Genomic DNA, 26,602 nt, shown 5'->3' on the forward strand with positions numbered 1-26,602 from the left:
TCAGTGTGGGGGAGAGATTGAACCCAGTGTGCGGGGAGAGATTGAGCCCAGTGCAGGTGGAGAGATTAAGCGCAGTGCTGGGGGAGAGAGGTTGAGACCAGTGTGGGGAGAGAGATTGAGCCCAGTGCGGGGGGAGAGAAGGATTGAGCGAAGTTTGGGGGGGAGAGATTGTGCCCAGCGTGGGGGAGAGATTGAGCCCAGCGTGGGGGAGAGATTGAGCCCAGTGCGGGCGGAGAGATTGAGCCCGTGCGGGGGGAGAGATTGAGTCCAGTGTGGGGGAGAGATTGAGCCCCGTGCGGGGGGAGAGATTGAGCCCGTGCGGGGTGAGAGATTGAGTCCAGTGTGGGGGAGAGATTGAGCCCGTGCGGGGGGAGAGATTGAGCCCAGTGCGGGGGTAGAGATTGAGCCCAGTGCGGGGGGAAAGAAAGATTGAGCCCAGTGTGGGGGGGAGAGATTGTGCCCAGCGTGGGGAAGAGATTGGGCTCAGTGTGGGGGAGAGATTGAACCCAGTACGGGGGGGGAGATTGAGCCCAGTGCATGGGAAGAGATTGAGCCCAGTGTGGGGGAGAGCAATTGGGCCCAGTGTGGGGGGAGAGAAAGATTGAGCACAGTGTTGGAGGTAGAGATTGTGCCCAGTGTGGGGGAGAGATTGAGCCCTGTGTCGGGGAGAGATTGAGCCCAGTGTGGGGGGAGAGATTGAGCCCAGTGTGGGGGGAGAGATTGAGCCCGGTGTGGGGGAGAGATTGAGCACAGTGTTGAGGGAGAGATTGTGCCCAGTGTGGGGGGAGAGATTGAGCCCAGTGTGGGGGAGAGATTGAGCCCGGTGTCGGGGAGAGATTGAGCCCTGTGTCGGGGAGAGATTGAGCCCAGTGTGGGAGGAGAGATTGAGCCCAGTGTGGGGGGAGAGATTGTGCCCAGTGTGGGGGAGAGATTGAGCCCAGTGTGGGGGAGAGATTGAGCCCAGTGTCGGGGAGAGATTGAGCACAATGTGGGGGGAGAGATTGAGCCCAGTGTGGGGGGAGAGATTGAGCCCGGTGTGGGGGAGAGATTGAGTCCGGTGTCGGGGAGAGATTGAGCACAGTGTGGGGGGAGAGATTGAGCCCGGTGTGGGGGAGAGATTGAGCCCGGTGTGGGGGAGAGATTGAGCCCGGTGTCGGGGAGAGATTGAGCACAGTGTGGGGGGAGAGATTGAGCCCGGTGTGGGGGAGAGATTGAGTCCGGTGTGGGGGAGAGATTGAGCCCAGTGTGGGGGAGAGATTGAGCCCGGTGTGGGGGAGAGATTGAGCCCGGTGTCGGGGAGAGATTGAGCACAGTGTGGGGGGAGAGATTGAGCCCGGTGTGGGGGAGAGATTGAGTCCGGTGTGGGGGAGAGATTGAGCCCAGTGTGGGGGGAGAGATTGAGCCCGGTGTGGGGGAGAGATTGAGTCCGGTGTGGGGGAGAGATTGAGCCCAGTGTGGGGGAGAGATTGAGCCCAGTGTGGGGGAGAGATTGAGCCCAGTGTGGGGAGAGATTGAGCCCAGTGTGGGGGAGAGATTGAGCCCAGTGTGGGGAGAGATTGAGCCCAGTGTGGGGGAGAGATTGAGCCCAGTGTGGGGAGAGATTGAGCCCAGTGTGGGGGAGAGATTGAGCCCAGTGTGGGGGGAGAGATTGAGCCCAGTGTGGGGGAGAGATTGAGCCCAGTGTGGGGAGAGATTGAGCCAAGTGTGGGGGAGAGGTTGAGCACACTGCAGGGGGAGAGATTAAGCGCAGTGCAGGGGGAGAGATTGAGCCCAGTGTGGGGGAGAGAGATGGAGCCCAGTGCGTGGGGAGAGATTGAGCCCAATGTGGGGGAGTGAGATTGAATCCAGTGTGGGGAGAGATGGAGTGCAGTGCGTGGGGAGAGATTGAGCCCCGTGCGTGGGGAGAGATTGAGCTAAGTGTGGGGGGGAGAGATTGAGCCGAGTGTGGGGGGAGAGATTAAGCGCAGTGCTGGGGGAGAGAAGTTGAGACCAGTGTGGGGAGAGAGATTGGGCCCAGTGCGGGGGAGAGATTGAGCCCAGTGCAGGGAGAGAGATTGGGCCCAGTACAGGGGGAGAGAATTGGGCTCAGTGTGGGGGGAGAGAAAGATTGAGCCCAGTGTGGGGGGGAGAGATTGTGCCCAGTGTGGGGGAGAGAGGTTGAGACCAGTGTGGGGGGAGAGATTGGGCCCAGTGCGGGGGAGAGATTGAGCCCAGTGCGGGGAGAGAGATTGGGCCCAGTACAGGGGGAGAGAATTGGGCCCAGTGTGGGGGGAGAGAAAGATTGAGCCCAGTGTGGGGGGGGAGAGATTGTGCCCAGTGTGGGGGAGAGATTGGGCTCAGTGTGGGGGAGAGAGAGGTTGAACCCAGTGTGGGGGGAGAGATTGAGCCCATTGTGGGGGGGAGGGAGAGATTGAGCCCATTGTGGGGAGAGATTGAGCCAAGTGTGGGGGGGGGAGAGATTAAGCCCAGTGTGGGGGGAGAGGTTGAGCACACTGCAGGGGGAGAGATTAAGCGCAGTGCAGGGGGAGAGATTGAGCCCAGTGTGGGGGAGAGAGATGGAGCCCCGTGTGGGGGGAGAGATTGAACCCAGTGTGGGGGAGAGATTGAGCCCAGTGTGGGGAGAGATTGAGCCCAGTGTGGGGGAGAGATTGAGCCCAGTGTGGGGGGAGAGATTGAGCCCAGTGTGGGGGAGAGATTGAGCCCAGTGTGGGGAGAGATTGAGCCAAGTGTGGGGGAGAGGTTGAGCACACTGCAGGGGGAGAGATTAAGCGCAGTGCAGGGGGAGAGATTGAGCCCAGTGTGGGGGAGAGAGATGGAGCCCAGTGCGTGGGGAGAGATTGAGCCCAATGTGGGGGAGTGAGATTGAATCCAGTGTGGGGAGAGATGGAGTGCAGTGCGTGGGGAGAGATTGAGCCCCGTGCGTGGGGAGAGATTGAGCTAAGTGTGGGGGGGAGAGATTGAGCCGAGTGTGGGGGGAGAGATTAAGCGCAGTGCTGGGGGAGAGAAGTTGAGACCAGTGTGGGGAGAGAGATTGGGCCCAGTGCGGGGGAGAGATTGAGCCCAGTGCAGGGAGAGAGATTGGGCCCAGTACAGGGGGAGAGAATTGGGCTCAGTGTGGGGGGAGAGAAAGATTGAGCCCAGTGTGGGGGGGAGAGATTGTGCCCAGTGTGGGGGAGAGAGGTTGAGACCAGTGTGGGGGGAGAGATTGGGCCCAGTGCGGGGGAGAGATTGAGCCCAGTGCGGGGAGAGAGATTGGGCCCAGTACAGGGGGAGAGAATTGGGCCCAGTGTGGGGGGAGAGAAAGATTGAGCCCAGTGTGGGGGGGGAGAGATTGTGCCCAGTGTGGGGGAGAGATTGGGCTCAGTGTGGGGGAGAGAGAGGTTGAACCCAGTGTGGGGGGAGAGATTGAGCCCATTGTGGGGGGGAGGGAGAGATTGAGCCCATTGTGGGGAGAGATTGAGCCAAGTGTGGGGGGGGGAGAGATTAAGCCCAGTGTGGGGGGAGAGGTTGAGCACACTGCAGGGGGAGAGATTAAGCGCAGTGCAGGGGGAGAGATTGAGCCCAGTGTGGGGGAGAGAGATGGAGCCCCGTGTGGGGGGAGAGATTGAGACCAGTGTGGGGGGAGAGATTGAGCCCAGTGTGGGGGAGAGAGATTGAGCCCAGTGTGGGGGAGAGATGGAGTGCAGTGCGTGGGGAGAGATTGAGCCCCGTGCGTGGGGAGAGATTGAGCTAAGTGTGGGGGGGAGAGATTGAGCCGAGTGTGGGGGGAGAGATTAAGCGCAGTGTGGGGGAGAGAGGTTGAGACCAGTGTGGGGAGAGAGATTGGGCCCAGTGCGGGGGGAGAGATTGAGCCCAGTGCGGGGAGAGAGATTGGGCCCAGTGCAGGGGGAGAGAATTGGGCTCAGTGTGGGGGGAGAGAAAGATTGAGCCCAGTGTGGAGGGGAGAGATTGTGCCCAGTGTGGGGGAGAGAGATTGAGACCAGTGTGGGGAGAGAGATTGGGCCCAGTGCGGGGGAGAGATTGAGCCCAGTGCGGGGAGAGTGATTGGGCCCAGTACAGGGGGAGAGAATTGGGCCCAGTGTGGGGGGAGAGAAAGATTGAGCCCAGTGTGGGGGGGGGAGAGATTGTGCCCAGTGTGGGGGAGAGATTGGGTTCAGTGTGGGGGAGAGAGAGGTTGAACCCAATGTGGGGGGAGAGATTGAGCCCATTGTGGGGGGGAGGGAGAGATTGAGCCCATTGTGGGGGGAGAGATTGAGCCCGGTGTGGGGGAGAGAGATTGAGCACACTGCAGGGGGACAGATTAAGCGCAATGCTGGGAGAGAGAGGTTGAGACCAGTGTGGGGGAGAGAGATTGACCCCAGTGTGGGGGTGGAGAGATGGAGCCAAGTGTGGAAGGACAGATTGAGCCCAGTGCAGGGGGAGAGCGATTGGGCCCAGTGTGGGGGGTAGAGATTGTGCCCAGTGTGGGGGAGAGAATGGGCTCAGTGTGGGGGAGAGATTGAACCCAGTGTTGGGGGAGAGATTGAGTCCAGTGCAGGGGGGAGAGATTGAGCCCAGTGCAGGGGGGAGAGATTGAGCCCAGTATGGGGGGGAGAGATTGAGCCAAGCGTAGGGGAGAGATTGAGCCCAGTGTGGGCGGAGAGATTGAGCCCAGTGTGCGGGGGCGGGAGAGATTGAGCCCTGTGTGCGGTGTGTGATTGAGCCCAGTGGAGGAAGAGAGATTGAGCCCAGTGCGGGGGGAGAGATTGAGACCAGTATGGGGGGGAGAGATTGAGCCAAGCGTAGGGGAGAGATTGAGCCCAGTGTGGGCGGAGAGATTGAGCCCAGTGTGGGGGGAGAGATTGAAAGCAGTGTGGGGGGAGGGAGAGATTGAACCCTGTGTGGGGTGTGTGATTGAGCCCAGTGTGGGGGGAGAGATTGAGCCCAGTGTGGGGTGGAGATTGAGCCAAGCGTAGGGGAGAGATTGAGCCCAGTGTGGGCGGAGAGATTGAGCCCAGTGTGGGGGGAGAGATTGAGCCAAGCGTAGGGGAGAGATTGAGCCCAGTGTGGGCGGAGAGATTGAGCCCAGTGTGGGGGGAGAGATTGAAAGCAGTGTGGGGGGAGGGAGAGATTGAACCCTGTGTGGGGTGTGTGATTGAGCCCAGTGTGGGGGGAGAGATTGAGCCCAGTGTGGGGTGGAGATTGAGCCCGCTGTGGGGGAGAGATTGAGCCCAGTGTGGGGGGAGAGATTGAGCCCGGTGTCGGGGAGAGATTGAGCCCAGTGTGGGGGAGAGATTGAGCCCAGTGGGGGGGGAGAGATTGAGCCCAGTGTGGGGGAGAGATTGAGCCCGGTGTGGGGGGAGAGATTGAGCCCAGTGTCAGGGAGAGATTGAGCCCAGTGGGGGGGGAGAGATTGAGCCCAGAGTGGGGGAGAGATTGAGCCCAGTGTGGGGAGAGATTGAGCCCGGTGTCGGGGAGAGATTGAGCCCAGTGTGGGGGAGAGATTGAGCCCAGTGGGGGGGGAGAGATTGAGCCCAGTGTGGGGGAGAGATTGAGCCCGGTGTGGGGGAGAGATTAAGCCCAGTGTGGGGGAGAGATTAAGCCCAGTGTGGGGGGAGAGATTGAGCCCAGTGTGGGGGGGAGAGATTCAGCCCAGTGTGGGGGAGAGATTGAGCCCAGTGTGGGGGGAGAGATTGAGCCCGGTGTGGGGGAGAGATTGAGCCCAGTGTGGGGGGAGAGATTGAGCCCAGTGTGGGGGGGAGAGATTGAGCCCAGTGCGGGCGGAGAGATTGAGCCCAGTGGGGGGAGAGATTGAGCCAAGCGTAGGGGAGAGATTGAGCCCAGTGTGGGGGGAGAGATTGAGCCCGGTGTCGGGGAGAGATTGAGCCCAGTGTGGGGGAGAGATTGAGCCCAGTGGTGGGGGAGAGATTGAGCCCAGTGTGGGGGAGAGATTGAGCCGTGTGTCAGGGAGAGATTGAGCCCAGTGGGGGGGGAGAGATTGAGCCCAGTGTGGGGGGAGAGATTGAGCCCGGTGTCGGGGAGAGATTGAGCCCAGTGTGGGGGAGAGATTGAGCCCAGTGGGGGGGGAGAGATTGAGCCCAGTGTGGGGGAGAGATTGAGCCCGGTGTGGGGGGAGAGATTGAGCCCAGTGTCAGGGAGAGATTGAGCCCAGTGGGGGGGGAGAGATTGAGCCCAGTGTGGGGGAGAGAGTGAGCCCAGTGTGTGGGGAGAGATTGAGCCCGGTGTGGGGGAGAGATTAAGCCCAGTGTGGGGGGAGAGATTGAGCCCGGTGTGGGGGAGAGATTGAGCCCAGTGTGGGGGGAGAGATTGAGCCCGGTGTGGGGGAGAGATTAAGCCCAGTGTGGGGGGAGAGATTGAGCCCAGTGTCGGGGAGAGATTGAGCCCAGTGGGGGGGGAGAGATTGAGCCCAGTGTGGGGGAGAGATTGAGCCCAGTGTGGGGGGAGAGATTGAGCCCAGTGCAGGGGGAGAGAATTGGGCTCAGTGTGGGGGGAGAGAAAGATTGAGCCCAGTGTGGGGGGGAGAGATTGAGCCCAGTGTGGGCGGAGAGATTGAGCCCAGTGTGGGGGGAGAGATTGAGCCCAGTGTCAGGGAGAGATTGAGCCCAGTGGGGGGGGAGAGATTGAGCCCAGTGTGGGGGAGAGATTGAGCCCAGTGTGGGGGAGAGATTGGGTTCAGTGTGGGGGAGAGAGAGGTTGAACCCAGTGTGGGGGGAGAGATTGAGCCCATTGTGGGGGGGAGGGAGAGATTGAGCCCATTGTGGGGGGAGAGATTGAGCCCGGTGTGGGGGAGAGAGATTGAGCACACTGCAGGGGGACAGATTAAGCGCAATGCTGGGAGAGAGAGGTTGAGACCAGTGTGGGGGAGAGAGATTGACCCCAGTGTGGGGGTGGAGAGATGGAGCCAAGTGTGGAAGGACAGATTGAGCCCAGTGCAGGGGGAGAGCGATTGGGCCCAGTGTGGGGGGTAGAGATTGTGCCCAGTGTGGGGGAGAGATTGTGCTCAGTGTGGGGGAGAGATTGAGCCCAGTGTGGGGGAGAGAATGGGCTCAGTGTGGGGGAGAGATTGAACCCAGTGTTGGGGGAGAGATTGAGTCCAGTGCAGGGGGGAGAGATTGAGCCCAGTGCAGGGGGGAGAGATTGAGCCCAGTATGGGGGGGAGAGATTGAGCCAAGCGTAGGAGAGAGATTGAGCCCAGTGTGGGCGGAGAGATTGAGCCCAGTGCGGGGGGAGAGATTGAGCCCAGTGCAGGGGGGAGAGATTGAGCCCAGTATGGGGGGGAGAGATTGAGCCAAGCGTAGGGGAGAGATTGAGCCCAGTGTGGGCGGAGAGATTGAGCCCAGTGTGCGGGGGCGGGAGAGATTGAGCCCTGTGTGCGGTGTGTGATTGAGCCCAGTGGAGGAAGAGAGATTGAGCCCAGTGCGGGGGGAGAGATTGAGACCAGTGTGGGGAGAGATTGAGCCCAGTATGGGGGGGAGAGATTGAGCCAAGCGTAGGGGAGAGATTGAGCCCAGTGTGGGCGGAGAGATTGAGCCCAGTGTGGGGGGAGAGATTGAAAGCAGTGTGGGGGGAGGGAGAGATTGAACCCTGTGTGGGGGAGAGATTAAGCCCAGTGTGGGGGGAGAGATTGAGCCCAGTGGGGGGGGAGAGATTGAGCCCAGTGGGGGGGGAGAGATTGAGCCCAGTGTGGGGGAGAGATTGAGCCCGGTGTGGGGGGAGAGATTGAGCCCAGTGTCAGGGAGAGATTGAGCCCAATGTGGGGGGAGAGATTGAGCCCGGTGTCGGGGAGAGATTGAGCCCAGTGTGGGGGAGAGATTGAGCCCAGTGGGGGGGGAGAGATTGAGCCCAGTGTGGGGGAGAGATTGAGCCCGGTGTGGGGGGAGAGATTGAGCCCAGTGTCAGGGAGAGATTGAGCCCAGTGGGGGGGAGAGATTGAGCCCAGTGTGGGGGAGAGATTGAGCCCAGTGTGGGGGGAGAGATTGAGCCCGGTGTGGGGGAGAGATTAAGCCCAGTGTGGGGGGAGAGATTGAGCCCGGTGTGGGGGAGAGATTGAGCCCAGTGTGGGGGGAGAGATTGAGCCCGGTGTGGGGGAGAGATTAAGCCCAGTGTGGGGGGAGAGATTGAGCCCGGTGTCGGGGAGAGATTGAGCCCAGTGGGGGGGGAGAGATTGAGCCCAGTGTGGGGGAGAGATTGAGCCCAGTGTGCGGAGAGAGATTGAGCCCAGTGCAGGGGGAGAGAATTGGGCTCAGTGTGGGGGGAGAGAAAGATTGAGCCCAGTGTGGGGGGGAGAGATTGAGCCCAGTGTGGGCGGAGAGATTGAGCCCAGTGTGGGGGTGAGATTGAAAGCAGTGTGGGGGGAGGGAGAGATTGAACCCTGTGTGGGGTGTGTGATTGAGCCCAGTGTGGGGGGAGAGATTGAGCCCAGTGTGGGGTGGAGATTGAGCCCGCTGTGGGGGAGAGATTGAGCCCAGTGTGGGGGGAGAGATTGAGCCCGGTGTCGGGGAGAGATTGAGCCCAGTGTGGGGGAGAGATTGAGCCCAGTGGCGGGGGAGAGATTGAGCCCAGTGTGGGGGAGAGATTGAGCCCGGTGTGGGGGGAGAGATTGAGCCCAGTGTCAGGGAGAGATTGAGCCCAGTGGGGGGGGAGAGATTGAGCCCAGTGTGGGGGAGAGATTGAGCCCAGTGTGGGGGGAGAGATTGAGCCCGGTGTGGGGGAGAGATTAAGCCCAGTGTGGGGGGAGAGATTGAGCCCGGTGTCGGGGAGAGATTGAGCCCAGTGGGGGTGGAGAGATTGAGCCCAGTGTGGCGGAGAGATTGAGCCCAGTGTGCGGAGAGAGATTGAGCCCAGTGCAGGGGGAGAGAATTGGGCTCAGTGTGGGGGGAGAGAAAGATTGAGCCCAGTGTGGGGGGGAGAGATTGTGCCCTTTTTGGGGAAGAGATTGATCCCAGTGCAGGGGGAGAGATTGAGTCCAGTGACAGGGGAGAGATTGAGTTCAGTGTGGAGAGAGATTGTGCCCAGTGTGGGGAGAGAGATTGAGCCCAATGTGGGGGGAGAGATTGAGCCCTGTGTGGGGTAGAGATTGAGTCTAGTGTGGGGAGAGATTGAGCCCAGTTTGAGGGAATGATTGAACCCATTTCAGGGGGGAGAGATCGAGCCCAGTTTGGACGGAGAGATTGAGCCCAGTGCAGGGGGAGAGATTGAGCCCATTGCAGGGGGAGAGACTGAGCCCAGTGTAGGGGGAGATATTGAGCCCAGTGTGGGGGAGAGATTGAGCCCAGTGTGGGGGGTGAGTTTGAGCCCAGTGCAAGGGGTGAGATTGAGCCCAGTGTAGGGGAAGATATTGAGCCCAGTGTTGGGGGAGAGATTGAACCCTTGTGGAGGATGAGATTGAGCCCAGTGTGGGAGAGAGATTGAGCCCAGTGTGGGGGGAGAGATTGAGCCCAGCGTGGGGGAGAGATTGAGCCCAGCGCTGGGGGAGATTGAGCCCAGTGTGGGGGCAGAGATTGATCCCAGCGCAGGGGGAGATTGAGCCCAGTGTGGAGGGCGAGATTGAGTCCAGCGTGGGGGGTGAGATTGAGTCCAGCATGGGGGGTGAGATTGAGTCCAGTGTGGGGAGAGAGATTGAGCCCAGTGCAGCGGGAGAGATTGAGCCCAGTGTAGCGGGAGAGATTGAGCCCAGTGTGGGGGAGAGATTGACCCCAGTTCAGGGGGAGAGATTGAGCCCAGTGTGGGGTGGAGATTGAGCCCAGTGTGGGGGGAGAGATTGAGCCCGGTGTCGGGAAGAGATTGAGCACAGTGCAGGGGGAGAGATTGAGCCCAGTGTGGGGAGAGATTGAGCCAAGTGTGGGGGGGGGAGAGATTAAGCCCAGTGTGGGGGGAGAGGTTGAGCACACTGCAGGGGGAGAGATTAAGCGCAGTGCAGGGGGAGAGATTGAGCCCAGTGTGGGGGAGAGAGATGGAGCCCCGTGTGGGGGGAGAGATTGAGACCAGTGTGGGGGGAGAGATTGAGCCCAGTGTGGGGGAGAGAGATTGAGCCCAGTGTGGGGGAGAGATGGAGTGCAGTGCGTGGGGAGAGATTGAGCCCCGTGCGTGGGGAGAGATTGAGCTAAGTGTGGGGGGGAGAGATTGAGCCGAGTGTGGGGGGAGAGATTAAGCGCAGTGTGGGGGAGAGAGGTTGAGACCAGTGTGGGGAGAGAGATTGGGCCCAGTGCGGGGGGAGAGATTGAGCCCAGTGCGGGGAGAGAGATTGGGCCCAGTGCAGGGGGAGAGAATTGGGCTCAGTGTGGGGGGAGAGAAAGATTGAGCCCAGTGTGGAGGGGAGAGATTGTGCCCAGTGTGGGGGAGAGAGATTGAGACCAGTGCAGGGGGAGAGAATTGGGCTCAGTGTGGGGGGAGAGAAAGATTGAGCCCAGTGTGGAGGGGAGAGATTGTGCCCAGTGTGGGGGAGAGAGATTGAGACCAGTGTGGGGAGAGAGATTGGGCCCAGTGCGGGGGAGAGATTGAGCCCAGTGCGGGGAGAGTGATTGGGCCCAGTACAGGGGGAGAGAATTGGGCCCAGTGTGGGGGGAGAGAAAGATTGAGCCCAGTGTGGGGGGGGGAGAGATTGTGCCCAGTGTGGGGGAGAGATTGGGTTCAGTGTGGGGGAGAGAGAGGTTGAACACAATGTGGGGGGAGAGATTGAGCCCATTGTGGGGGGGAGGGAGAGATTGAGCCCATTGTGGGGGGAGAGATTGAGCCCGGTGTGGGGGAGAGAGATTGAGCACACTGCAGGGGGACAGATTAAGCGCAATGCTGGGAGAGAGAGGTTGAGACCAGTGTGGGGGAGAGAGATTGACCCCAGTGTGGGGGTGGAGAGATGGAGCCAAGTGTGGAAGGACAGATTGAGCCCAGTGCAGGGGGAGAGCGATTGGGCCCAGTGTGGGGGGTAGAGATTGTGCCCAGTGTGGGGGAGAGAATGGGCTCAGTGTGGGGGAGAGATTGAACCCAGTGTTGGGGGAGAGATTGAGTCCAGTGCAGGGGGGAGAGATTGAGCCCAGTGCAGGGGGGAGAGATTGAGCCCAGTATGGGGGGGAGAGATTGAGCCAAGCGTAGGGGAGAGATTGAGCCCAGTGTGGGCGGAGAGATTGAGCCCAGTGTGCGGGGGCGGGAGAGATTGAGCCCTGTGTGCGGTGTGTGATTGAGCCCAGTGGAGGAAGAGAGATTGAGCCCAGTGCGGGGGGAGAGATTGAGCCCAGTGTGGGCGGAGAGATTGAGCCCAGTGTGCGGGGGCGGGAGAGATTGAGCCCTGTGTGCGGTGTGTGATTGAGCCCAGTGGAGGAAGAGAGATTGAGCCCAGTGCGGGGGGAGAGATTGAGACCAGTGTGGGGAGAGATTGAGCCCAGTATGGGGGGGAGAGATTGAGCCAAGCGTAGGGGAGAGATTGAGCCCAGTGTGGGGGGAGAGATTGAAAGCAGTGTGGGGGGAGGGAGAGATTGAACCCTGTGTGGGGTGTGTGATTGAGCCCAGTGTGGGGGGAGAGATTGAGCCCAGTGTGGGGGAGAGATTGAGCCCAGTGTGCGGAGAGAGATTGAGCCCAGTGTGGGGGGAGAGATTGAGCCCGGTGTCGGGGAGAGATTGAGCCCAGTGTGGGGGAGAGATTGAGCCCAGTGGCGGGGGAGAGATTGAGCCCAGTGTGGGGGAGAGATTGAGCCCGGTGTGGGGGGAGAGATTGAGCCCAGTGTCAGGGAGAGATTGAGCCCAGTGGGGGGGGAGAGATTGAGCCCAGTGTGGGGGAGAGATTGAGCCCAGTGTGGGGGGAGAGATTGAGCCCGGTGTCGGGGAGAGATTGAGCCCAGTGTGGGGGAGAGATTGAGCCCAGTGGGGGGGGAGAGATTGAGCCCAGTGTGGGGGAGAGATTGAGCCCGGTGTGGGGGGAGAGATTGAGCCCAGTGTCAGGGAGAGATTGAGCCCAGTGGGGGGGGAGAGATTGAGCCCAGTGTGGGGGAGAGATTGAGCCCGGTGTGGGGGAGAGATTAAGCCCAGTGTGGGGGGAGAGATTGAGCCCGGTGTGGGGGAGAGATTGAGCCCAGTGTGGGGGGAGAGATTGAGCCCGGTGTGGGGGAGAGATTAAGCCCAGTGTGGGGGGAGAGATTGAGCCCGGTGTCGGGGAGAGATTGAGCCCAGTGGGGGGGGAGAGATTGAGCCCAGTGTGGGGGAGAGATTGAGCCCAGTGTGCGGAGAGAGATTGAGCCCAGTGCAGGGGGAGAGAATTGGGCTCAGTGTGGGGGGAGAGAAAGATTGAGCCCAGTGTGGGGGGGAGAGATTGTGCCCTTTTTGGGGAAGAGATTGATCCCAGTGCAGGGGGAGAGATTGAGTCCAGTGACAGGGGAGAGATTGAGTTCAGTGTGGAGAGAGATTGTGCCCAGTGTGGGGAGAGAGATTGAGCCCAATGTGGGGGGAGAGATTGAGCCCTGTGTGGGGTAGAGATTGAGTCTAGTGTGGGGAGAGATTGAGCCCAGTTTGAGGGAATGATTGAACCCATTTCAGGGGGGAGAGATCGAGCCCAGTTTGGACGGAGAGATTGAGCCCAGTGCAGGGGGAGAGATTGAGCCCATTGCAGGGGGAGAGACTGAGCCCAGTGTAGGGGGAGATATTGAGCCCAGTGTGGGGGAGAGATTGAGCCCAGTGTGGGGGGTGAGTTTGAGCCCAGTGCAAGGGGTGAGATTGAGCCCAGTGTAGGGGAAGATATTGAGCCCAGTGTTGGGGGAGAGATTGAACCCTTGTGGAGGATGAGATTGAGCCCAGTGTGGGAGAGAGATTGAGCCCAGCGTGGGGGAGAGATTGAGCCCAGCGCTGGGGGAGATTGAGCCCAGTGTGGGGGCAGAGATTGATCCCAGCGCAGGGGGAGATTGAGCCCAGTGTGGAGGGCGAGATTGAGTCCAGCGTGGGGGGTGAGATTGAGTCCAGCATGGGGGGTGAGATTGAGTCCAGTGTGGGGAGAGAGATTGAGCCCAGTGCAGCGGGAGAGATTGAGCCCAGTGTAGCGGGAGAGATTGAGCCCAGTGTGGGGGAGAGATTGACCCCAGTTCAGGGGGAGAGATTGAGCCCAGTGTGGGGTGGAGATTGAGCCCAGTGTGGGGGGAGAGATTGAGCCCGGTGTCGGGAAGAGATTGAGCACAGTGCAGGGGGAGAGATTGAGCCCAGTGTGGGGAGAGATTGAGCCAAGTGTGGGGGGGGGAGAGATTAAGCCCAGTGTGGGGGGAGAGGTTGAGCACACTGCAGGGGGAGAGATTAAGCGCAGTGCAGGGGGAGAGATTGAGCCCAGTGTGGGGGAGAGAGATGGAGCCCCGTGTGGGGGGAGAGATTGAGACCAGTGTGGGGGGAGAGATTGAGCCCAGTGTGGGGGAGAGAGATTGAGCCCAGTGTGGGGGAGAGATGGAGTGCAGTGCGTGGGGAGAGATTGAGCCCCGTGCGTGGGGAGAGATTGAGCTAAGTGTGGGGGGGAGAGATTGAGCCGAGTGTGGGGGGAGAGATTAAGCGCAGTGTGGGGGAGAGAGGTTGAGACCAGTGTGGGGAGAGAGATTGGGCCCAGTGCGGGGGGAGAGATTGAGCCCAGTGCGGGGAGAGAGATTGGGCCCAGTGCAGGGGGAGAGAATTGGGCTCAGTGTGGGGGGAGAGAAAGATTGAGCCCAGTCTGGAGGGGAGAGATTGTGCCCAGTGTGGGGGAGAGAGATTGAGACCAGTGCAGGGGGAGAGAATTGGGCTCAGTGTGGGGGGAGAGAAAGATTGAGCCCAGTGTGGAGGGGAGAGATTGTGCCCAGTGTGGGGGAGAGAGATTGAGACCAGTGTGGGGAGAGAGATTGGGCCCAGTGCGGGGGAGAGATTGAGCCCAGTGCGGGGAGAGTGATTGGGCCCAGTACAGGGGGAGAGAATTGGGCCCAGTGTGGGGGGAGAGAAAGATTGAGCCCAGTGTGGGGGGGGGGAGAGATTGTGCCCAGTGTGGGGGAGAGATTGGGTTCAGTGTGGGGGAGAGAGAGGTTGAACCCAATGTGGGGGGAGAGATTGAGCCCATTGTGGGGGGGAGGGAGAGATTGAGCCCATTGTGGGGGGAGAGATTGAGCCCGGTGTGGGGGAGAGAGATTGAGCACACTGCAGGGGGACAGATTAAGCGCAATGCTGGGAGAGAGAGGTTGAGACCAGTGTGGGGGAGAGAGATTGACCCCAGTGTGGGGGTGGAGAGATGGAGCCAAGTGTGGAAGGACAGATTGAGCCCAGTGCAGGGGGAGAGCGATTGGGCCCAGTGTGGGGGGTAGAGATTGTGCCCAGTGTGGGGGAGAGAATGGGCTCAGTGTGGGGGAGAGATTGAACCCAGTGTTGGGGGAGAGATTGAGTCCAGTGCAGGGGGGAGAGATTGAGCCCAGTGCAGGGGGGAGAGATTGAGCCCAGTATGGGGGGGAGAGATTGAGCCAAGCGTAGGGGAGAGATTGAGCCCAGTGTGGGCGGAGAGATTGAGCCCAGTGTGCGGGGGCGGGAGAGATTGAGCCCTGTGTGCGGTGTGTGATTGAGCCCAGTGGAGGAAGAGAGATTGAGCCCAGTGCGGGGGGAGAGATTGAGACCAGTGTGGGGAGAGATTGAGCCCAGTATGGGGGGGAGAGATTGAGCCAAGCGTAGGGGAGAGATTGAGCCCAGTGTGGGCGGAGAGATTGAGCCCAGTGTGGGGGGAGAGATTGAAAGCAGTGTGGGGGGAGGGAGAGATTGAACCCTGTGTGGGGTGTGTGATTGAGCCCAGTGTGGGGGGAGAGATTGAGCCCAGTGGGGGGGTGGAGATTGAGCCCGCTGTGGGGGAGAGATTGAGCCCAGTGTGGGGGGAGAGATTGAGCCCGGTGTCGGGGAGAGATTGAGCCCAGTGTGGGGGAGAGATTGAGCCCAGTGGCGGGGGAGAGATTGAGCCCAGTGTGGGGGAGAGATTGAGCCCGGTGTGGGGGGAGAGATTGAGCCCAGTGTCAGGGAGAGATTGAGCCCAGTGGGGGGGGAGAGATTGAGCCCAGTGTGGGGGAGAGATTGAGCCCAGTGTGGGGGGAGAGATTGAGCCCGGTGTCGGGGAGAGATTGAGCCCAGTGTGGGGGAGAGATTGAGCCCAGTGGGGGGGGAGAGATTGAGCCCAGTGTGGGGGAGAGATTGAGCCCGGTGTGGGGGGAGAGATTGAGCCCAGTGTCAGGGAGAGATTGAGCCCAGTGGGGGGGGAGAGATTGAGCCCAGTGTGGGGGAGAGATTGAGCCCAGTGTGGGGGGAGAGATTGAGCCCGGTGTCGGGGAGAGATTGAGCCCAGTGTGGGGGAGAGATTGAGCCCAGTGGCGGGGGAGAGATTGAGCCCAGTGTGGGGGAGAGATTGAGCCCGGTGTGGGGGGAGAGATTGAGCCCAGTGTCAGGGAGAGATTGAGCCCAGTGGGGGGGGAGAGATTGAGCCCAGTGTGGGGGAGAGATTGAGCCCAGTGTGGGGGGAGAGATTGAGCCCGGTGTTGGGGAGAGATTGAGCCCAGTGTGGGGGAGAGATTGAGCCCAGTGGGGGGGGAGAGATTGAGCCCAGTGTGGGGGAGAGATTGAGCCCGGTGTGGGGGGAGAGATTGAGCCCAGTGTCAGGGAGAGATTGAGCCCAGTGGGGGGGGAGAGATTGAGCCCAGTGTGGGGGAGAGATTGAGCCCGGTGTGGGGGAGAGATTAAGCCCAGTGTGGGGGGAGAGATTTAGCCCGGTGTGGGGGAGAGATTGAGCCCAGTGTGGGGGGAGAGATTGAGCCCGGTGTGGGGGAGAGATTAAGCCCAGTGTGGGGGGAGAGATTGAGCCCGGTGTCGGGGAGAGATTGAGCCCAGTGGGGGGGGAGAGATTGAGCCCAGTGTGGGGGAGAGATTGAGCCCATTGTGCGGAGAGAGATTGAGCCCAGTGCAGGGGGAGAGAATTGGGCTCAGTGTGGGGGGAGAGAAAGATTGAGCCCAGTGTGGGGGGGAGAGATTGTGCCCTTTTTGGGGAAGAGATTGATCCCAGTGCAGGGGGAGAGATTGAGTCCAGTGACAGGGGAGAGATTGAGTTCAGTGTGGAGAGAGATTGTGCCCAGTGTGGGGAGAGAGATTGAGCCCAATGTGGGGGGAGAGATTGAGCCCTGTGTGGGGTAGAGATTGAGTCTAGTGTGGGGAGAGATTGAGCCCAGTTTGAGGGAATGATTGAACCCATTTCAGGGGGGAGAGATCGAGCCCAGTTTGGACGGAGAGATTGAGCCCAGTGCAGGGGGAGAGATTGAGCCCATTGCAGGGGGAGAGACTGAGCCCAGTGTAGGGGGAGATATTGAGCCCAGTGTGGGGGAGAGATTGAGCCCAGTGTGGGGGGTGAGTTTGAGCCCAGTGCAAGGGGTGAGATTGAGCCCAGTGTAGGGGAAGATATTGAGCCCAGTGTTGGGGGAGAGATTGAACCCTTGTGGAGGATGAGATTGAGCCCAGTGTGGGAGAGAGATTGAGCCCAGCGTGGGGGAGAGATTGAGCCCAGCGCTGGGGGAGATTGAGCCCAGTGTGGGGGCAGAGATTGATCCCAGCGCAGGGGGAGATTGAGCCCAGTGTGGAGGGCGAGATTGAGTCCAGCGTGGGGGGTGAGATTGAGTCCAGCATGGGGGGTGAGATTGAGTCCAGTGTGGGGAGAGAGATTGAGCCCAGTGCAGCGGGAGAGATTGAGCCCAGTGTAGCGGGAGAGATTGAGCCCAGTGTGGGGGAGAGATTGACCCCAGTTCAGGGGGAGAGATTGAGCCCAGTGTGGGGTGGAGATTGAGCCCAGTGTGGGGGGAGAGATTGAGCCCGGTGTCGGGAAGAGATTGAGCCCAGTGTGGGGAGAGATTGAGCCAAGTGTGGGGGGGGGAGAGATTAAGCCCAGTGTGGGGGGAGAGGTTGAGCACACTGCAGGGGGAGAGATTAAGCGCAGTGCAGGGGGAGAGATTGAGCCCAGTGTGGGGGAGAGAGATGGAGCCCCGTGTGGGGGGAGAGATTGAGACCAGTGTGGGGGGAGAGATTGAGCCCAGTGTGGGGGAGAGAGATTGAGCCCAGTGTAGGGGAGAGATGGAGTGCAGTGCGTGGGGAGAGATTGAGCCCCGTGCGTGGGGAGAGATTGAGCTAAGTGTGGGGGGGAGAGATTGAGCCGAGTGTGGGGGGAGAGATTAAGCGCAGTGTGGGGGAGAGAGGTTGAGACCAGTGTGGGGAGAGAGATTGGGCCCAGTGCGGGGGGAGAGATTGAGCCCAGTGCGGGGAGAGAGATTGGGCCCAGTGCAGGGGGAGAGAATTGGGCTCAGTGTGGGGGGAGAGAAAGATTGAGCCCAGTGTGGAGGGGAGAGATTGTGCCCAGTGTGGGGGAGAGAGATTGAGACCAGTGCAGGGGGAGAGAATTGGGCTCAGTGTGGGGGGAGAGAAAGATTGAGCCCAGTGTGGAGGGGAGAGATTGTGCCCAGTGTGGGGGAGAGAGATTGAGACCAGTGTGGGGAGAGAGATTGGGCCCAGTGCGGGGGAGAGATTGAGCCCAGTGCGGGGAGAGTGATTGGGCCCAGTACAGGGGGAGAGAATTGGGCCCAGTGTGGGGGGAGAGAAAGATTGAGCCCAGTGTGGGGGGGGGAGAGATTGTGCCCAGTGTGGGGGAGAGATTGGGTTCAGTGTGGGGGAGAGAGAGGTTGAACCCAATGTGGGGGGAGAGATTGAGCCCATTGTGGGGGGGAGGGAGAGATTGAGCCCATTGTGGGGGGAGAGATTGAGCCCGGTGTGGGGGAGAGAGATTGAGCACACTGCAGGGGGACAGATTAAGCGCAATGCTGGGAGAGAGAGGTTGAGACCAGTGTGGGGGAGAGAGATTGACCCCAGTGTGGGGGTGGAGAGATGGAGCCAAGTGTGGAAGGACAGATTGAGCCCAGTGCAGGGGGAGAGCGATTGGGCCCAGTGTGGGGGGTAGAGATTGTGCCCAGTGTGGGGGAGAGATTGTGCTCAGTGTGGGGGAGAGATTGAGCCCAGTGTGGGGGAGAGAATGGGCTCAGTGTGGGGGAGAGATTGAACCCAGTGTTGGGGGAGAGATTGAGTCCAGTGCAGGGGGGAGAGATTGAGCCCAGTGCAGGGGGGAGAGATTGAGCCCAGTATGGGGGGGAGAGATTGAGCCAAGCGTAGGGGAGAGATTGAGCCCAGTGTGGGCGGAGAGATTGAGCCCAGTGTGCGGGGGCGGGAGAGATTGAGCCCTGTGTGCGGTGTGTGATTGAGCCCAGTGGAGGAAGAGAGATTGAGCCCAGTGCGGGGGGAGAGATTGAGACCAGTGTGGGGAGAGATTGAGCCCAGTATGGGGGGGAGAGATTGAGCCAAGCGTAGGGGAGAGATTGAGCCCAGTGTGGGCGGAGAGATTGAGCCCAGTGTGGGGGGAGAGATTGAAATCAGTGTGGGGGGAGGGAGAGATTGAACCCTGTGTGGGGGAGAGATTAAGCCCAGTGTGGGGGGAGAGATTGAGCCCAGTGGGGGGGGAGAGATTGAGCCCAGTGGGGGGGGAGAGATTGAGCCCAGTGTGGGGGAGAGATTGAGCCCGGTGTGGGGGGAGAGATTGAGCCCAGTGTCAGGGAGAGATTGAGCCCAGTGTGGGGGGAGCGATTGAGCCCGGTGTCGGGGAGAGATTGAGCCCAGTGTGGGGGAGAGATTGAGCCCAGTGGGGGGGGAGAGATTGAGCCCAGTGTGGGGGAGAGATTGAGCCCGGTGTGGGGGGAGAGATTGAGCCCAGTGTCAGGGAGAGATTGAGCCCAGTGGGGGGGAGAGATTGAGCCCGGTGTGGGGGGAGAGATTGAGCCCGGTGTGGGGGAGAGATTGAGCCCAGTGTGGGGGGAGAGATTGAGCCCGGTGTGGGGGAGAGATTAAGCCCAGTGTGGGGGGAGAGATTGAGCCCGGTGTCGGGGAGAGATTGAGCCCAGTGGCGGGGGAGAGATTGAGCCCAGTGTGGGGGAGAGATTGAGCCCGGTGTGGGGGGAGAGATTGAGCCCAGTGTCAGGGAGAGATTGAGCCCAGTGGGGGGGGAGAGATTGAGCACAGTGTGGGGGAGAGATTGAGCCCAGTGTGGGGGGAGAGATTGAGCCCGGTGTCGGGGAGAGATTGAGCCCAGTGTGGGGGAGAGATTGAGCCCAGTGGGGGGGGAGAGATTGAGCCCAGTGTGGGGGAGAGATTGAGCCCGGTGTGGGGGGAGAGATTGAGCCCAGTGTCAGGGAGAGATTGAGCCCAGTGGGGGGGGAGAGATTGAGCCCAGTGTGGGGGAGAGATTGAGCCCAGTGTGGGGGGAGAGATTGAGCCCGGTGTCGGGGAGAGATTGAGCCCAGTGTGGGGGAGAGATTGAGCCCAGTGGGGGGGGAGAGATTGAGCCCAGTGTGGGGGAGAGATTGAGCCCGGTGTGGGGGGAGAGATTGAGCCCAGTGTCAGGGAGAGATTGAGCCCAGTGGGGGGGGAGAGATTGAGCCCAGTGTGGGGGAGAGATTGAGCCCGGTGTGGGGGAGAGATTAAGCCCAGTGTGGGGGGAGAGATTGAGCCCGGTGTGGGGGAGAGATTGAGCCCAGTGTGGGGGGAGAGATTGAGCCCGGTGTGGGGGAGAGATTAAGCCCAGTGTGGGGGGAGAGATTGAGCCCGGTGTCGGGGAGAGATTGAGCCCAGTGGGGGGGGAGAGATTGAGCCCAGTGTGGGGGAGAGATTGAGCCCAGTGTGCGGAGAGAGATTGAGCCCAGTGCAGGGGGAGAGAATTGGGCTCAGTGTGGGGGGAGAGAAAGATTGAGCCCAGTGTGGGGGGGAGAGATTGTGCCCTTTTTGGGGAAGAGATTGATCCCAGTGCAGGGGGAGTGATTGAGTCCAGTGACAGGGGAGAGATTGAGTTCAGTGTGGAGAGAGATTGTGCCCAGTGTGGGGAGAGAGATTGAGCCCAATGTGGGGGGAGAGATTGAGCCCTGTGTGGGGTAGAGATTGAGTCTAGTGTGGGGAGAGATTGAGCCCAGTTTGAGGGAATGATTGAACCCATTTCAGGGGGGAGAGATCGAGCCCAGTTTGGACGGAGAGATTGAGCCCAGTGCAGGGGGAGAGATTGAGCCCATTGCAGGGGGAGAGACTGAGCCCAGTGTAGGGGGAGATATTGAGCCCAGTGTGGGGGAGAGATTGAGCCCAGTGTGGGGGGTGAGTTTGAGCCCAGTGCAAGGGGTGAGATTGAGCCCAGTGTAGGGGAAGATATTGAGCCCAGTGTTGGGGGAGAGATTGAACCCTTGTGGAGGATGAGATTGAGCCCAGTGTGGGAGAGAGATTGAGCCCAGCGTGGGGGAGAGATTGAGCCCAGCGCTGGGGGAGATTGAGCCCAGTGTGGGGGCAGAGATTGATCCCAGCGCAGGGGGAGATTGAGCCCAGTGTGGAGGGCGAGATTGAGTCCAGCGTGGGGGGTGAGATTGAGTCCAGCATGGGGGGTGAGATTGAGTCCAGTGTGGGGAGAGAGATTGAGCCCAGTGCAGCGGGAGAGATTGAGCCCAGTGTAGCGGGAGAGATTGAGCCCAGTGTGGGGGAGAGATTGACCCCAGTTCAGGGGGAGAGATTGAGCCCAGTGTGGGGGGAGAGATTGAGCCCGGTGTCGGGAAGAGATTGAGCCCAGTGTGGGGAGAGATTGAGCCAAGTGTGGGGGGGGGAGAGATTAAGCCCAGTGTGGGGGGAGAGGTTGAGCACACTGCAGGGGGAGAGATTAAGCGCAGTGCAGGGGGAGAGATTGAGCCCAGTGTGGGGGAGAGAGATGGAGCCCCGTGTGGGGGGAGAGATTGAGACCAGTGTGGGGGGAGAGATTGAGCCCAGTGTGGGGGAGAGAGATTGAGCCCAGTGTAGGGGAGAGATGGAGTGCAGTGCGTGGGGAGAGATTGAGCCCCGTGCGTGGGGAGAGATTGAGCTAAGTGTGGGGGGGAGAGATTGAGCCGAGTGTGGGGGGAGAGATTAAGCGCAGTGTGGGGGAGAGAGGTTGAGACCAGTGTGGGGAGAGAGATTGGGCCCAGTGCGGGGGGAGAGATTGAGCCCAGTGCGGGGAGAGAGATTGGGCCCAGTGCAGGGGGAGAGAATTGGGCTCAGTGTGGGGGGAGAGAAAGATTGAGCCCAGTGTGGAGGGGAGAGATTGTGCCCAGTGTGGGGGAGAGAGATTGAGACCAGTGCAGGGGGAGAGAATTGGGCTCAGTGTGGGGGGAGAGAAAGATTGAGCCCAGTGTGGAGGGGAGAGATTGTGCCCAGTGTGGGGGAGAGAGATTGAGACCAGTGTGGGGAGAGAGATTGGGCCCAGTGCGGGGGAGAGATTGAGCCCAGTGCTGGGAGAGTGATTGGGCCCAGTACAGGGGGAGAGAATTGGGCCCAGTGTGGGGGGAGAGAAAGATTGAGCCCAGTGTGGGGGGGGGAGAGATTGTGCCCAGTGTGGGGGAGAGATTGGGTTCAGTGTGGGGGAGAGAGAGGTTGAACCCAATGTGGGGGGAGAGATTGAGCCCATTGTGGGGGGGAGGGAGAGATTGAGCCCATTGTGGGGGGAGAGATTGAGCCCGGTGTGGGGGAGAGAGATTGAGCACACTGCAGGGGGACAGATTAAGCGCAATGCTGGGAGAGAGAGGTTGAGACCAGTGTGGGGGAGAGAGATTGACCCCAGTGTGGGGGTGGAGAGATGGAGCCAAGTGTGGAAGGACAGATTGAGCCCAGTGCAGGGGGAGAGCGATTGGGCCCAGTGTGGGGGGTAGAGATTGTGCCCAGTGTGGGGGAGAGATTGTGCTCAGTGTGGGGGAGAGATTGAGCCCAGTGTGGGGGAGAGAATGGGCTCAGTGTGGGGGAGAGATTGAACCCAGTGTTGGGGGAGAGATTGAGTCCAGTGCAGGGGGGAGAGATTGAGCCCAGTGCAGGGGGGAGAGATTGAGCCCAGTATGGGGGGAAGAGATTGAGCCAAGCGTAGGGGAGAGATTGAGCCCAGTGTGGGCGGAGAGATTGAGCCCAGTGTGCGGGGGCGGGAGAGATTGAGCCCTGTGTGCGGTGTGTGATTGAGCCCAGTGGAGGAAGAGAGATTGAGCCCAGTGCGGGGGGAGAGATTGAGACCAGTGTGGGCGAGATTGAGCCCAGTATGGGGGGGAGAGATTGAGCCAAGCGTAGGGGAGAGATTGAGCCCAGTGTGGGCGGAGAGATTGAGCCCAGTGTGGGGGGAGAGATTGAAATCAGTGTGGGGGGAGGGAGAGATTGAACCCTGTGTGGGGGAGAGATTAAGCCCAGTGTGGGGGGAGAGATTGAGCCCAGTGGGGGGGGAGAGATTGAGCCCAGTGGGGGGGGAGAGATTGAGCCCAGTGTGGGGGAGAGATTGAGCCCAGTGTGGGGGGAGAGATTGAGCCCAGTGTCAGGGAGAGATTGAGCCCAGTGTGGGGGGAGCGATTGAGCCCGGTGTCGGGGAGAGATTGAGCCCAGTGTGGGGGAGAGATTGAGCCCAGTGGGGGGGGAGAGATTGAGCCCAGTGTGGGGGAGAGATTGAGCCCGGTGTGGGGGGAGAGATTGAGCCCAGTGTCAGGGAGAGATTGAGCCCAGTGGGGGGGAGAGATTGAGCCCGGTGTGGGGGGAGAGATTGAGCCCGGTGTGGGGGAGAGATTGAGCCCAGTGTGGGGGGAGAGATTGAGCCCGGTGTGGGGGAGAGATTAAGCCCAGTGTGGGGGGAGAGATTGAGCCCGGTGTCGGGGAGAGATTGAGCCCAGTGGGGGGGGAGAGATTGAGCCCAGTGTGGGGGAGAGATTGAGCCCAGTGTGCGGAGAGAGATTGAGCCCAGTGCAGGGGGAGAGAATTGGGCTCAGTGTGGGGGGAGAGAAAGATTGAGCCCAGTGTGGGGGGGAGAGATTGAGCCCAGTGTGGGCGGAGAGATTGAGCCCAGTGTGGGGGAGAGATTGAGCCCAGTGTGGGGGGAGAGATTGAGCCCAGTGTCGGGGAGAGATTGAGCCCAGTGTGGGGAGAGAGATTGAGCCCAGTGTGGGGTGGAGATTGAGCCCAGTGTCAGGGAGAGATTGAGCCCAGTGGGGGGGGAGAGATTGAGCCCAGTGTGGGGGAGAGATTGAGCCCAGTGTGCGGAGAGAGATTGAGCCCAGTGTGGGGGAGAGATTGAGCCCGGTGTGGGGGGAGAGATTGAGCCCAGTGTCAGGGAGAGATTGAGCCCAGTGGGGGGGGAGAGATTGAGCCCAGTGTGGGGGAGAGATTGAGCCCAGTGTGCGGAGAGAGATTGAGCCCAGTGCAGGGGGAGAGAATTGGGCTCAGTGTGGGGGGAGAGAAAGATTGAGCCCAGTGTGGGGGGGAGAGATTGTGCCCTTTTTGGGGAAGAGATTGATCCCAGTGCAGGGGGAGAGATTGAGTCCAGTGACAGGGGAGAGATTGAGTTCAGTGTGGAGAGAGATTGTGCCCAGTGTGGGGAGAGAGATTGAGCCCAATGTGGGGGGAGAGATTGAGCCCTGTGTGGGGTAGAGATTGAGTCTAGTGTGGGGAGAGATTGAGCCCAGTTTGAGGGAATGATTGAACCCATTTCAGGGGGGAGAGATCGAGCCCAGTTTGGACGGAGAGATTGAGCCCAGTGCAGGGGGAGAGATTGAGCCCATTGCAGGGGGAGAGACTGAGCCCAGTGTAGGGGGAGATATTGAGCCCAGTGTGGGGGAGAGATTGAGCCCAGTGTGGGGGGTGAGTTTGAGCCCAGTGCAAGGGGTGAGATTGAGCCCAGTGTAGGGGAAGATATTGAGCCCAGTGTTGGGGGAGAGATTGAACCCTTGTGGAGGATGAGATTGAGCCCAGTGTGGGAGAGAGATTGAGCCCAGTGTGGGGGGAGAGATTGAGCCCAGCGTGGGGGAGAGATTGAGCCCAGTGTGGGGGGAGAGATTGAGCCCAGCGTGGGGGAGAGATTGAGCCCAGCGCTGGGGGAGATTGAGCCCAGTGTGGGGGCAGAGATTGATCCCAGCGCAGGGGGAGATTGAGCCCAGTGTGGAGGGCGAGATTGAGTCCAGCGTGGGGGGTGAGATTGAGTCCAGCATGGGGGGTGAGATTGAGTCCAGTGTGGGGAGAGAGATTGAGCCCAGTGCAGCGGGAGAGATTGAGCCCAGTGTAGCGGGAGAGATTGAGCCCAGTGTGGGGGAGAGATTGACCCCAGTTCAGGGGGAGAGATTGAGCCCAGTGTGGGGTGGAGATTGAGCCCAGTGTGGGGGGAGAGATTGAGCCCGGTGTCGGGAAGAGATTGAGCACAGTGCAGGGGGAGAGATTGAGCCCAGTGTGGGGAGAGATTGAGCCAAGTGTGGGGGGGGGAGAGATTAAGCCCAGTGTGGGGGGAGAGGTTGAGCACACTGCAGGGGGAGAGATTAAGCGCAGTGCAGGGGGAGAGATTGAGCCCAGTGTGGGGGAGAGAGATGGAGCCCCGTGTGGGGGGAGAGATTGAGACCAGTGTGGGGGGAGAGATTGAGCCCAGTGTGGGGGAGAGAGATTGAGCCCAGTGTGGGGGAGAGATGGAGTGCAGTGCGTGGGGAGAGATTGAGCCCCGTGCGTGGGGAGAGATTGAGCTAAGTGTGGGGGGGAGAGATTGAGCCGAGTGTGGGGGGAGAGATTAAGCGCAGTGTGGGGGAGAGAGGTTGAGACCAGTGTGGGGAGAGAGATTGGGCCCAGTGCGGGGGGAGAGATTGAGCCCAGTGCGGGGAGAGAGATTGGGCCCAGTGCAGGGGGAGAGAATTGGGCTCAGTGTGGGGGGAGAGAAAGATTGAGCCCAGTGTGGAGGGGAGAGATTGTGCCCAGTGTGGGGGAGAGAGATTGAGACCAGTGCAGGGGGAGAGAATTGGGCTCAGTGTGGGGGGAGAGAAAGATTGAGCCCAGTGTGGAGGGGAGAGATTGTGCCCAGTGTGGGGGAGAGAGATTGAGACCAGTGTGGGGAGAGAGATTGGGCCCAGTGCGGGGGAGAGATTGAGCCCAGTGCGGGGAGAGTGATTGGGCCCAGTACAGGGGGAGAGAATTGGGCCCAGTGTGGGGGGAGAGAAAGATTGAGCCCAGTGTGGGGGGGGGAGAGATTGTGCCCAGTGTGGGGGAGAGATTGGGTTCAGTGTGGGGGAGAGAGAGGTTGAACACAATGTGGGGGGAGAGATTGAGCCCATTGTGGGGGGGAGGGAGAGATTGAGCCCATTGTGGGGGGAGAGATTGAGCCCGGTGTGGGGGAGAGAGATTGAGCCCAGTGCGGGGAGAGAGATTGGGCCCAGTGCAGGGGGAGAGAATTGGGCTCAGTGTGGGGGGAGAGAAAGATTGAGCCCAGTGTGGAGGGGAGAGATTGTGCCCAGTGTGGGGGAGAGAGATTGAGACCAGTGTGGGGAGAGAGATTGGGCCCAGTGCGGGGGAGAGATTGAGCCCAGTGCGGGGAGAGTGATTGGGCCCAGTACAGGGGGAGAGAATTGGGCCCAGTGTGGGGGGAGAGAAAGATTGAGCCCAGTGTGGGGGGGGGAGAGATTGTGCCCAGTGTGGGGGAGAGATTGGGTTCAGTGTGGGGGAGAGAGAGGTTGAACCCAATGTGGGGGGAGAGATTGAGCCCATTGTGGGGGGGAGGGAGAGATTGAGCCCATTGTGGGGGGAGAGATTGAGCCCGGTGTGGGGGAGAGAGATTGAGCACACTGCAGGGGGACAGATTAAGCGCAATGCTGGGAGAGAGAGGTTGAGACCAGTGTGGGGGAGAGAGATTGACCCCAGTGTGGGGGTGGAGAGATGGAGCCAAGTGTGGAAGGACAGATTGAGCCCAGTGCAGGGGGAGAGCGATTGGGCCCAGTGTGGGGGGTAGAGATTGTGCCCAGTGTGGGGGAGAGAATGGGCTCAGTGTGGGGGAGAGATTGAACCCAGTGTTGGGGGAGAGATTGAGTCCAGTGCAGGGGGGAGAGATTGAGCCCAGTGCAGGGGGGAGAGATTGAGCCCAGTATGGGGGGGAGAGATTGAGCCAAGCGTAGGGGAGAGATTGAGCCCAGTGTGGGCGGAGAGATTGAGCCCAGTGTGCGGGGGCGGGAGAGATTGAGCCCTGTGTGCGGTGTGTGATTGAGCCCAGTGGAGGAAGAGAGATTGAGCCCAGTGCGGGGGGAGAGATTGAGACCAGTGTGGGGAGAGATTGAGCCCAGTATGGGGGGGAGAGATTGAGCCAAGCGTAGGGGAGAGATTGAGCCCAGTGTGGGCGGAGAGATTGAGCCCAGTGTGGGGGGAGAGATTGAAAGCAGTGTGGGGGGAGGGAGAGATTGAACCCTGTGTGGGGTGTGTGATTGAGCCCAGTGTGGGGGGAGAGATTGAGCCCAGTGTGGGGTGGAGATTGAGCCCGCTGTGGGGGAGAGATTGAGCCCAGTGTGGGGGGAGAGATTGAGCCCGGTGTCGGGGAGAGATTGAGCCCAGTGTGGGGGAGAGATTGAGCCCAGTGGGGGGGGAGAGATTGAGCCCAGTGTGGGGGAGAGATTGAGCCCGGTGTGGGAGGAGAGATTGAGCCCAGTGTCAGGGAGAGATTGAGCCCAGTGGGGGGGGAGAGATTGAGCCCAGTGTGGGGGAGAGATTGAGCCCAGTGTGGGGAGAGATTGAGCCCGGTGTC

The sequence above is a fragment of the Chiloscyllium plagiosum genome, unplaced genomic scaffold (assembly GCF_037043375.1).
Source record: "Chiloscyllium plagiosum isolate Xiang-an unplaced genomic scaffold, Cpla_swu_hap1 HiC_scaffold_12, whole genome shotgun sequence".
NCBI classification, from domain to species: domain Eukaryota; kingdom Metazoa; phylum Chordata; class Chondrichthyes; order Orectolobiformes; family Hemiscylliidae; genus Chiloscyllium; species Chiloscyllium plagiosum.